A 13,105-nucleotide genomic window follows, 5' to 3' on the forward strand; every position below is an offset into this window, starting at 1 on the left:
AAAAAAAAATAAAAATAAAATTGTGCTGTCTGGTTTGCTTAATATAAGAAATTTGAAATAATTTATTTTATGTATATTTTAACAATTACATTTACTTTTGATACTTAAGTATATTTAAAACCAAATACGTTGAACCTTTTACTCAAGTAATATTTTACTGGGTGACTTTCACTTTTACCTGAGTCATTTTCTATTAAGGTATTTTTTACTTTTACTCAAGTATGACAATTGAGTGTTTCTTTCCACCTCTGGTCTTGGGGGTATGATATTTGTGCATCTGTAGACGTTTGTGAGAGTCTTAGGGACCATGTTGCATTTCTTCAGCTTCCTGAGGTTGAAGACTTGCTGTTCAAATCAAATCACATGTTTATTTGTCACATACACATGTTTAGCAGATGGTATGCGGGAGTAGCAAAATGGTTGCGTCTTCCATTGGTGTTAAGTACTTCAGTAAGAATACGTTAAAGTTCTACTTAAGTACTTTTTGGGGGGGTATCTGTACTTTTCTTTACTATTCATATTTTCTTGTACTTTTCCACCACTGGCACCTTCTGCCGGGACCATTTCAGGGACTTGGTGATATGCATGCCAAGGAACTGAAGCTTGACTTAGCACACTAGTCATCCCTTTGCCTTCTAAATCTCATTTGAGACATTCACTGTGCTCTACTTCTTTTTCCTGCTCAGTGATTCCCGTGACTGACTTGTCCTTGTTGTTCATTTCTTATACATGTTCCCAGGCAGGCCACTAGCTGTCGGTGCTAGCTGTTACTGTGAGACAAGGAACACAAGCCAGGGACCATTAAATCTGTGTTTACCACCGAGCGGATTGTGTCTTCGTCTCAAACGGAGCGACTGAATGAATGCATCGCCACACATTAATAAAACACGACCGTGCGACTTAACCCAGGGTGCACGCTTTTCATGGCTCTAGCCAATAGCCAATCACGTGAAGGGCTGGGTGGGGGACAAGGGACTATGGGATTTGGGATGGGACCTTACTTCTGCAGGGTACAGTCGCCTGACATGGTAGTGGTGAGTGAGCCTGGATGACTCCGTCATAGACTGGAAATAGTGAATGAAGTAAGGCTGCTCTATGGGGCCCATTCAGGCTCCGTGTGGAGCCGACTGCATACAGATGTCTGACTAGACTATGGCTAGGGGGTAGAGAAATGGTGCGAGAAGAGTACCACACAGTGACAGTTTAGTACCTACCTATTGGCTGTCTGTGTTACTTCTGAAGGCTTAAAGTGTGTGGTAGAAGAGCACATCTGCACCACAGTATGGTATTAACGATCTTCATTTGTCATCAAGCACATTTCTCAACCACCCTGCTCCCACCCTGGTGCACAGTGGGTTGGGAATGGACCTCTCAAACAGAGTTGACAGATTGGTCATCCCGCCCCCTTGGCGCCCTGCCTGGGAGCCCCGCCCACACCGCCGTAGAGACAATAGAGAGCGTAGATTGCATCCCAAATTGCACCCTATTCCCTACATAGTGCAAAAAAGTAATGCACTATAGGGAATAGGGTGCATTTTGGCCTACGGTCAAAAGTAGTGCACTATAAAGGGAATAGGTTGAGAACAGGGCCCATAGGACCTTGGTAAAGAGTAGAGCACTATGTATGAAATAGAGTGCAATTTGGGATAGTGTTGAGAAAGGAATAGTTATTTAGTAGAGGGCTGTTCCCATTATGGTGATGAATGGCTAGTAAACACTCCTCAGAGATAACAAACTAACCCAGGATGCATCCCAAATGGCTGCTTATTCCCTTTGTTGTGCACTACTTTGACCAGGGCCCATAGGGCTCTCTGTGTGTGTTGTATTGTACTGTATGTAGTATGGTGTCAGATGCCTCATAAAAGCATAATCGGGTACAAATGAAGTTTATGAAATAATAATTCAACATGAGATTGGATAGATCTAAACAACTGCATGGTTTGTAAAGTACTTTTCACACGTGTCTTTACATACCTAAACAAATACATAATATCCTCCACAAGCATGCATGTACCCACACATGTACCCACTCGCATACACACACATACACACACACATTTTGTTCTGCACGCACGCACGCACGCACACAAACACACACATACCACGCATACCCCCCAACTCCCCACCCACACACCCTAACAACCATTAACTTTGTTAATGTCCCTCACACATTACTGGGCCTTCTCCTCTCTTTCCTGGAACGCACCAGTCGGCCTCAACCAGTCAGCGGATTTTATGATCGATTACCCAGCTGGTCATTGGGAACCAGTAGGCTGGTGCAGGAACCCTCCCCCCACACACACACAAACAAACACAGCATTTTATGCTGCTGCAGCAGGCCCATGTTAGAACTCATGCCTTAACCTTGATCATGTACAATGAATATCATGACACCTAATAAGGTTTTTCATTGTTCCGTGTCCCTGTAAATACATAAATCAGCTGGTTTACAGCAGAGGAGACAGACAGAGGAGAGAAGAGAGAGAGGAGGGGAGAGGAGAGAGGACAGGCAGTAGTTAGAGGTGTGGGGGGGGGAGCTTGTTGACAGGAGGTCAGAAGATTTGTGTGTGTGTGTGTTTGTGTGTGTGTCCACGTAACCAGACCATGAAGGTTAGAAGGTCAAGGAGATGAGCGGAAGCCTGAAACTGTGATACTTGTGCTAATCTCTCTAGTTGCCTGGTGCTCTAGACCTTGAATCCATTGATTGCCATTCTAGATGGCTCAGAACACCACCTGTCATGAGAGAGAGAGAGAATTGCAGGGCAGATGGGAAAGCAGCAGGAGGACATTTTGAGTAGTGAGGAAAAGTACACACGTGTGTGGCATCCCTTTGGTAGCAAAGTAAAAAAGGAAGAAATATAAGTAGAAGACATTGTTACTGTAGAGCGCTACAACCAATGAAGATGTGGGAGTGTGACAGAGCACAGGCTTTTTAACACACAGACAGGTCAACATACCGATGGATCCGACCCTTTAACCCTTTAAGTATCTCTTCTGTATGAAATAAAGTCCCTTCTGAAAAGGAACAGCTGTGTTTGAGCATGCACTATATTGCCAGAAGGGACAACACACTGTACACTACACAGTACACTCAGACCACACACTCAATATTAGTCAAGCACACTTGCACTCTCCCTCAAGTAGCCTACAGTGTCTGTCACACTCCTACTGTTAGATTAACAACCCAACACTTCCTGTTACAATATATATGTATGTCTCCCTCGCTCTCTCTCTCTCTCTCTCTCTCTCCTCTGTCATCCCATCCCTTTGTCTTCTTTCCTTCCCTCCTGAAGAAGAGAAGATGCTGTTTATATTTCCCAGTGCCCCTGGGTGTGGATCAGAGGAGATGAAAAGGCTTAGCAGGGTAAAGCTCTCCCTTCCCAACCCGGGCCCGCCCACAACCGCAACCCACCACATTTGTGGTAGTTATTCATTCATGACAAAACCCATTCACGCTCTGACAGGCTATGTCCCCCTGATGTATAGAGCCTGCTACCAGTGATTCACCGCCACAGCACCTGCCTGGGGCTAGTCCCAAATGGCACCCTGCTCTCTATATATATCACTACTTTTGACCAGAACTAATGGGCACTATAAAGGGAATAGGGTGCCATTTGGGACGCACACCGGGTCTGCCTGCCTACCTGACGCGTGCCCGCCCAACCTATCGCTTGCTAAGGTAGCGAACGAGCGGCGCTGAGATTACAGGAGCCAACCAGCGAACGGCCAGGGGGGTTCGTATTTACCACCCAGCTTTGATACATGACACAGAAAATATGCTGATGGGAGCGCCGGTCATGCGGCGAGACGAGCTGCAGGGAATCTGTTTAAGATCAGTCATCTGAGAGCGATGGCCTTGCAGCGTGAATATGAATCAAGGAGCAGCAATCAACAGTTTTCTTATCTTTTTTTCCCTCTTTCTCTCATATGATATTTATTCACATTTTATTCACTGAGCACACAACCCCTGTAGTGTATTTGTCGGGACCTGGCGGAGACAGAGAGAGCAGCACAGTTTCAGATGAATTAGATATTATTTTCTCCTGAAGCCAGGGAGCGCTAGAGGAGAAAATGTGGCCTATTTGTTATTCTGTTTGGGATGGTGAAGGGTCAACATGTAAATTAACAAGTTTTACTCTTTACATTCATTAACATTGGATGCGCTGAAACATTTCCGCCTTCCAAGAATATGTTGCCTATAAAATGACAACAATTGAATGATGATATTTCAATTATGTGCTGGTTCAGTATCCCACAGGGTGATAGGGTATCACTTATGACTTATAGAAACACTTTTGGTTCCTGAAAACAATTGGTTCTAACTTATCCATCTCTATCCCTCTCTCCCTCTCTATATATCACTCATTTGTGTGTGTGACTCTCTCTCTCTCTTCTCTCTGTCTCTCTCCTGTGTGTGTGTGTGTGTGTGTGTGTGTGTGTGTGTGTGTGTGTGTGTGTGTGTGTGTGTGTGTGTGTGTGTGTGTGTGTGTGTGTGTGTCTGTGTCTGTGTGTGTGTGTGTGTGTGTGTGTGTGTGTGTGTGTGTGTGTGTGTGTGTGCGTGCGTGCGTGCGTGTGTGAGTGCGTGCGTGCGTCAAAATATAAGTACAAACATAGGTGGGGCGGCAGGTAGCCTAGTGATAAATAATGGTAAAAAAATATTTTAAAAGATACTGTACATACATAGTGAGACTCTCTCTTCTCTCTCTCTGTCTGTCTCCTGTGTGTGTGTGACTCTCTCTTCTCTCTCTCTGTCTGTCTCCTGTGTGTGTGTGTGTGTGTGTGTGTGTGTGTGTGTGTGTGTGTGTGTGTGTGTGTGTGTGTGTGTGTGACTCTCTCTTCTCTCTCTCTGTCTGTCTCCTGTGTGTGTGTGTGACTCTCTCTTCTCTCTCTCTGTCTGTCTCCTGTGTGTGTGTGTGTGACTCTCTTCTCTCTCTCTGTCTTTCTCCTGTGTGTGTGTATATGTGATTCTCTATTTTCTCTCTCTGTCTGTCTCCTGTGTGTGTGTGTGTGTGTGTGTGTGTGTGTGTGTGTGTGTGACTCTCTCGCTCTCTCTCGCTCTCTGCCTCTGTCTCTCTCCTGTGTGTGTGACAATCTCTCGCTTCTCTCTCTCTCTGTCTCCTGTATGTGTGTGTGTGTCTCTCTCAATACTGTCTCTCTCCTTTGTGTGTCTCTCTCCTCTGTCTGTCTGACTGTCTCGCTCTCGCTCTCTTTCCCTATCCTCTCTCTCTCTCTCTATCATCTTTCTATCTCACTCCTCTCTCTCTTTTTCATTCACTCTGTATAAAAACAGTTGGGGCCTGTATGAGGCATCACATGTCCCTCTATTCTGGGTTTACTACCTATTACACTCCTCCCACTCTCTTTATTGTGATACTTATTTTACTCGATTCTCCATTGTAACTTCCATATGACCACGAAGTCCTGGGGCCGTATGTATCAATAATCTCAGAGTAGGAGTGCTGATACAGGATCAGTCATGCCTTTGAGATCACAATTTATACGATTACATGTATGTGCACATGCAGTACATATGGAACTGATCCAAGATCAGCACCCTTTGTGAAAACCAGCCCTGATCCTGTCCACAGTATAAAACTGTCTGGCATAGTAAACTATTTTCTAGGTCAGTTAGATTTTTTCTTTTATATATATATATATTGCCTCTCGTGTCATTTTCACTGCCTGTAATCACTAACTGTATCCAAAATGGCACTCTATTCCCTAGATAGATTAGAACACTACTCTTAACTAGAGGCCAATGGGCCCTGGTCAAAATAATTGCACTATATACTGAATAGGGTGCAACTTTGGACACAGACACTCTCTGAACCCTCACAACACAGTTTGGGTAAGAGGATTTGGTAAATATCTAATTAGTTTAGGTCCAACAGCTCATTTTACATTTGGACAGCCCAGCTCAGTATTAGCCATACTCTAAATATCACATTCTACCAATCCAATTTATCAGCCTTATGTTCAATTAGATTCAATTTACATTTTTAAATAACGTTTTGGGATGATACAGTATTTCATTATCACTGGGCTCTTTGTAAACATTGCAGGTGTAAGATGAAGCTCAGGGTCACTGACAATGGCAATGAAATACTCCCAAAGATAGGGAAAAATCGATTGGTTTTACTTATCATGATTGGTTTAGTAAACTTGAAGGTTAGGGTTGGGTTAATGCGTTAACCACTAGTTACCACAGCCACAAAGTCAAAATGGGCTATATTGTTTTAAATATTGGACCCTGTTCCCTTTAGTGCATTACGTTAGACCGGAACACATAAGGAATAAGATGCCATTTAGAATACAGACTCTGCCTTCTTCCTGGAATCCTGACACTGTGAAGTTGCTTTATAGCAGGGTTCCCCAACTGGTGGGGGGTTTTATTTGGCCCCTCAAGTTTTCTGAGCAAAAAATTCCCAAAACACTTTTATTTTTTGTTGGACGTAATACACAAATAACACCAGGAAATCATCTCCAAGTGATTTCAATAAACAAAATATGTTCCCAAGTATTCTTATGCATAATAGAGACACGTGATTGTATATAAATGTAAGCAAGGTTTAAAATGATTATGTTTTAGTTTAACATTATATCTGTTTGGGCTTCTTGCGGTCAATTTGCCATCTAGAAATGAAGAAAAGATTGTCCCGTGGCTGAATCTAGTTGATGATCCCTGCACTACAGGAGTAATGACAGCCAACAGAGAGACATAATACACACACTATCTATGAGTGTGTGCTTGCGTCATGTGCATGGGTGCCTACGTGCACAAGCGTGTGTGTGTGCATGCTGTGGAATGGAACAGATCTGGTATAGCATACATTAGGACATGGACTGGGGGGAGAGTGAGGAGCTCATGAGCCCTGTCGTCATGAACCCTTTACCCTGTTCCCACGCTTCCTCCACAGGACTAAGTACTTCTAAGTTATGCAGCTCCCAGTTGGGTAGGCTTTACCTGCCTGTTGCTCACTGTGGGGTAGGCCTAGTGGGGGGTAGGACTGTACGGCTGAGTGGCGGGCTGATTCCTCTACCGGTCTTAGTATGTGAATGGAGACAATGGGCCACCTGCTTTATGGACACATTACACTTTACCTTACTTACCTAAACAGCCTTTTATCAACCTTCTCACGTTGACAAAAACTTATTTGAAACTACACACACACACAAATGCACGCTTACACGGACGCAAGCCACGCACACACAGACATGTATGCGCGCACACACACACACACACACACACACACACACACACACACACACACACACACACACACACACACACACACACACACACACACACACACACACACACACACACACACACACACACACACACACACAGAGAGAGAGAGAGCACGGAACACTCTGAGCTTGTCTCTTCTTTGACACCTGCAGCAGATCTGAAGAGGTTGAGCCCCAGATGGAACCTTATTACCCATAATGCCATTTGGGATGCAGCCCGTGTCTGAATGTAAACGTGAGAATTACAGAGTTGTCAAATCCACAAGTGGTTCATGGCGTTATACCTATCACAGACATTCCAATTAGTAGAAAACACGGCTGCATGGGATAAGTTCAAACACTGGAGTATGGGACGTAATCAGCCTTTAATCGATTAGGCCGATATAAATCCCTATTATTTTGTTTAATGATTTTCAATTTGATTGTCATTATTTTCATATGGCTTACACATTCTCAACTTTCAACACGAGTTGGTGTGGTTCTGTGACAATGACCACAAGAGCAGACACTTGGTTACACCTCTGACAACTGCCAAACAAAAACCAATAGTTATGCTTTGCAATTGTCAAAGGTTAAATTGAATTAATCTAGCCCTATAACCCTAACTTCATGTCCACATCCCGGCTCAACCTTAACCCTATCCCCGACTCTAACCTTAACCCTAAACCTTACACGAACCCTAACCCTAGCTTCATCTCCACATCCCGGCTCAACCCTAACCCTATCCCCGACTCTAACCTTAACCCTAAACCTTACACGAACCCTAACCCTAGCTTCATCTCCACATCCCGGCTCAACCCTAACCCTATCCCTGACTCTAACCTTAACCCTAAACCTTACACGAACCCTAACCCTAGCTTCATCTCCACATCCCGGCTCAACCCTAACCCTAGCCCTGACTCTAACCTTAACCCTAAACCTTACACGAACCCTAACCCTAGCTTCATCTCCACATCCCGGCTCAACCCTAACCCTAGCCCTGACTCTAACCTTAACCCTAAACCTTACACGAACCCTAACCCTAGCTTCATCTCCACATCCCGGCTCAACCCTAACCCTGACTCTAAACCTTAACCCTAAACCTTACACGACCCTAACCCTAGCTTCATCTCCACATCCCGGCTCAACCCTAACCCTATCCCTGACTCTAACCTTAACCCTAAACCTTACACGAACCCTAACCCTAGCTTCATCTCCACATCCCGGCTCAACCCTAACCCTAGCCCTGACTCTAACCTTAACCCTAAACCTTACACGAACCCTAACCCTAGCTTCATCTCCACATCCCGGCTCAACCCTAACCCTGACTCTAACCTTAACCCTAAACCTTACACGAACCCTAACCCTAGCTTCATCTCCACATCCCGGCTCAACCCTAACCCTGACTCTAAACCTTAACCCTAAACCTTACACGAACCCTAACCCTAGCTTCATCTCCACATCCCGGCTCAACCCTAACCCTGACTCTAACCTTAACCCTAAACCTTACACGAACCCTAACCCTAGCTTCATCTCCACATCCCGGCTCAACCCTAACCCTGACTCTAAACCTTAACCCTAAACCTTACACGAACCCTAACCCTAGCTTCATCTCCACATCCCGGCTCAACCCTAACCCTGACTCTAACCTTAACCCTAATCTTAACTCTAACATGCTGACCAGACTGGACACGTCGCGAGCGTTGCAAAATACATTTAGAAATCCATGTTATTCAATTATTGCACCCAGACTGCTCGCGCGCCAACTAGTGTCTGCGATGCCAAGGGCTAAAATAGAACTCATTCCTATTTCTGACGCAGATCGCACTGAAAGTCCTGCCTCTCCCATCTCCACATTGGTTTATAGAAGCATATACCCATGTGCCATCTTCTCATTGGTTATACCCACGTGGGTGATTGAAAGACTAAATGTTTTGCTGGTTGTCTTGGTAAAAGTGTAGATGCCAATCACCATACAATTTCAAATATGAAAAAGCCTGGAGAAGGAGAGATGACTAGAAATGATTCGGTTGGCCGTTAAAATGTGTGGATTAATTGTCGGAGTAGAAGACCTTGTGCACTTCAGGTAAAATAACAACTCAATGTTTATATCCCAGGACAAATTAGCTAGCAAGCTAGCTAAATAGGAGGAATTAGCTAGCAAGTGCAAGTTAACTAGCTAAATTGCCATACATGTTTAATGCTTTTCGACCAGTCCCCAAATTAATGTCATTGGTTCAGAGTTAGTTTTGATATTTTAACCTGCGTGTCATGATCACGTTTGGTGTGAGGGGACTAAATACATTTATGCACAATAGCTCACGCGCCCAGCCGGTTTGGGTTCCGTGTAACTCTGGTTCAACCGTAACCTAGTCTCCATAATACAGTATATATAGATATACATCATCTAACTAGAATGAGAAGTAATGGCTGTGACTTTGGGCCTGCATCTATAACACAGCCTCTCTGTCAGACAGACACAGATATGTATGTAAGATCATTTCTCTGGCTAATACTTCTCCTTTATCTCTTGTTCTCTATTCATCTTCTTTTATAATTACTTTTATCGATGCTTCTGCTCACTGGTTTGTTGTTGTTTACAGGCTTTGGCAAAGATTGTGTTTCATCAAGCCAAAAAAGACATTTCAGAAATGAACTGATGAGAGAGAGACAGAGAGATGGAGAGAGAGATGCAGAGAGATGGAGAGAGAGATGGAGAGAGAGATGGAGAGAGATGGAGAGAGAGATATGGAGAGAGATGGAGAGAGATGGAGAGAGAGATGCAGAGAGATGGAGAGAGAGATGGAGAGAGAGATGGAGAGAGATATGGAGAGAGAGATATGGAGAGATATGGAGAGAGATGGAGAGAGATGGAGAGAGAGATGCAGAGAGATGGAGAGAGATGGAGAGAGAGATGCAGAGAGATGGAGAGAGAGATGGAGAGAGATATGGAGAGAGATGGAGAGAGAGATGGAGAGAGAGATGGAGAGAGAGAGAGAGGGAGAGAGAGAGAGGGAATGGGAACAAACGGTGAGAGAAACAGAAACAGAGAGAGAAACAGAAACAGAGTGAGCCATCGAGAGAGAAAGCGAGGGGCTGACTGACTGTGCTCAGTGCAGATTGGAGAGGAGGAAATATGGAGTATAGTAGAGTCCTGAGCGCTATAATGACCCTGCTAATAATAATTACCCATTATGCTCCAACAGACACTTCCTCCCTGGGACTACTGCATGTCTGTCCTCCCCTTCACCTGTGTGTGTGTGTGTGTGTGTGTGTGTGTGTGTGTGTGTGTGTGTGTGTGTGTGTGTGTGTGTGTGTGTGTGTGTGGTAGGATCCTGTTCTGTCCTGACAGTCACAGAGAAAGACAGGGGAGAGGAGTAAGATACCCAGCATTACAAGGTGCCCCATTGGCACAAATTAATTACCAGGCTACACACACACACCCTCAGTGTCACTCTCTGATCTGTTTCACCTGTCTCTGTGATTGTCTCCACCCCGCTCCAGGTGTCGCCCATCTTCCCCATTATCCCCTGTGTATTTATACCTGTCTGTGACAGTTCGTCTTGTTTGTTCAATCCTACCAGTGGTTTGCCTCAGCGCCTGCTTCTCCCCATTCTCTCTGCCTGCCGTCCTGTACCTTTGCTCCACCTCTGGATTTCCGTCCTCTGCCTGACCCTGAGCCTGCCTGCCATCCTGTACCTTTGCTCCACCTCCACCTTTTCAACCCCTGCCTGCCTGACCCCTGTGGTTACAATACACATTGTTACTTCACACAGTCTGCACTTGGGTCTTACCTTGATTCCTGATTATCAGTCCTCTGGCAGCCAAAGAGGGACAAATTATCTCCCCCATCAGATAAAATAATGCTTGACTTAATTTAATTAAATTCAGCACATATTCATTGTGATTTTTTTTGTTTTGTCTTATCCCAAGAATGATCATTTTTAAATGATAATTTGTGTCTGCCATTCCAGACATCGATCCAGTGTGTGTCTGTGCAAAAAGAGGTTTGGTAGATGCATATAGCCTTTTGATAGCAGTCTGGAGTCTGTCTAATCTCTGTGTTAATCTCTCTTCCATTTGGCATGCAGACTCATAATGAGGGATATCAACCAATAGTCTGGTAAAAACTGCTGGATTCCTACGTGGCTGTTTATGTATCTGTGTGTGTAGGTAGGTGTGTGTGCATGTCTGTTCGTGCATGTGTGTCACTGTGTGTATGTTTGTGTTTTCTTTCTTTTATGTGTTACAAGTGTGAATACAGATGTAGGATCTTAATTTGATACCACTTTTGTTGCTGCAAATTTTGTAAATTGCATACTTGTGGTGTATTTCAGTTTTAAAAAGGCATGTAAGGTTTCTAATTTCCACTTTCAAATTTCATACTTGAGTTGCCCTAAGGAAAAATTGATCAACCCCTACAAAAATGTCCATTCATTATAATCCACATAATCATTCCCATTTCCCGTTGCTGCAGGATTATTTTCCTGCTCTATCAAACTGTCTAAAATTGAAATCCTACATCTGTAGGCATCCTGTTTGTGCTAATAAGGAGCATGCAGGTTGTCATTACCATAGGTCAGAGAGGAGCAGTGGGCCCCAGTCCTGTTGCTATACAGTCCCAGGTGTAGATACTCTCAGATGCACACACACGCACGCACGTACTCACACACGCACACTATGCATATCACAAACACACACACACACACACACACATCATTTTCCAAGGTGGCGTAGCAGTCAGACGTGCATTTTGTCTTGTCCTGTCTTGTCACATGTAAATAATCACTCTCTGTTTTTTTCGCATATACTTATATATATATATATATATACGTATATATTTTAATCTCACTTTCCATCTACGGACTGAATATACTCTCTTGCAACCCGCCTCACCCAATGTGGTACAGATCTGATATTTTTATACTTTAGAACTGGAACCCCCATCCCGAAGCTAGCCAGCTAACTAGCTAGTAGTCAGTTAGCCACTGCTAGCGGTAATCACCGTTAACTCGGGCACCAGCCAGCCTCAGCTCGGTCAATACCTGTCAGTCTGCACAGCGTGATATCAACCCAGAGCATATCGCACTGCTTATTCTCTACCACATCTACGGATTCCTGCCGCAAGCTCTGGACCATTACACCGGATCATCACTGCTAGCTAGCTGCAATCCGAGTGGCTACTCCTGGCTAATGCCTCTGTCCCGAAGCAAGCAGCAGTTAGCCTTGAGCTAGCCTCAAGCTAGGCCCATCTCCTGGCTAGCCGAATAGGTCTACCAGCTAATTCTTGGGCTACAATATCTATTTTGCCAATTGGCCTGGACCCTTTATTACCAACATGGAGCCCCGCCGATCCATCACGACTGGTCTACCGACGTAATCATCCGAAGTGGTTTCAACAGGATTTTCTGTTGCGACGTAGCAGAAGACCCGTCGGCTGACCACGGTCCGCGAGCTTTCTGAAACGTGTTTCCAGTTCGCCTAGTGTAGTAATGACTACCGAACGGCTCCCTGATTCACCTATTGCTGCTCATTTTGTACCCTATGATCACTCAGCTACACATGCCTCTCCCTAATGTCAATATGCCTTGTCTTCTGCTGTTTAGGTTAGTTATTATTGTTTTATTTCACTGTCGAGGACCCAGCCCCACCCTAAATGCCTTAGATAGCTCTTTTGTCGCACCCTCCACACATGCGGAGACCTCACCTGGCTTAACTGGTGCCTCCTGAGACACAACCGCTCTTATCCTCACTCAATGCCTAGGTTTACCTCCACTGTACTCACATCCTACCATACCCTTGTCTGTACATTATGCCCTGAATCTATTCTTCCATGCCCAGAAATCTGCTCCTTTTATTCTCTGTTCCCAACATA

This window comes from Oncorhynchus keta, chromosome 34, assembly GCF_023373465.1.
Source record: "Oncorhynchus keta strain PuntledgeMale-10-30-2019 chromosome 34, Oket_V2, whole genome shotgun sequence".
NCBI classification, from domain to species: Eukaryota; Metazoa; Chordata; class Actinopteri; order Salmoniformes; family Salmonidae; genus Oncorhynchus; species Oncorhynchus keta.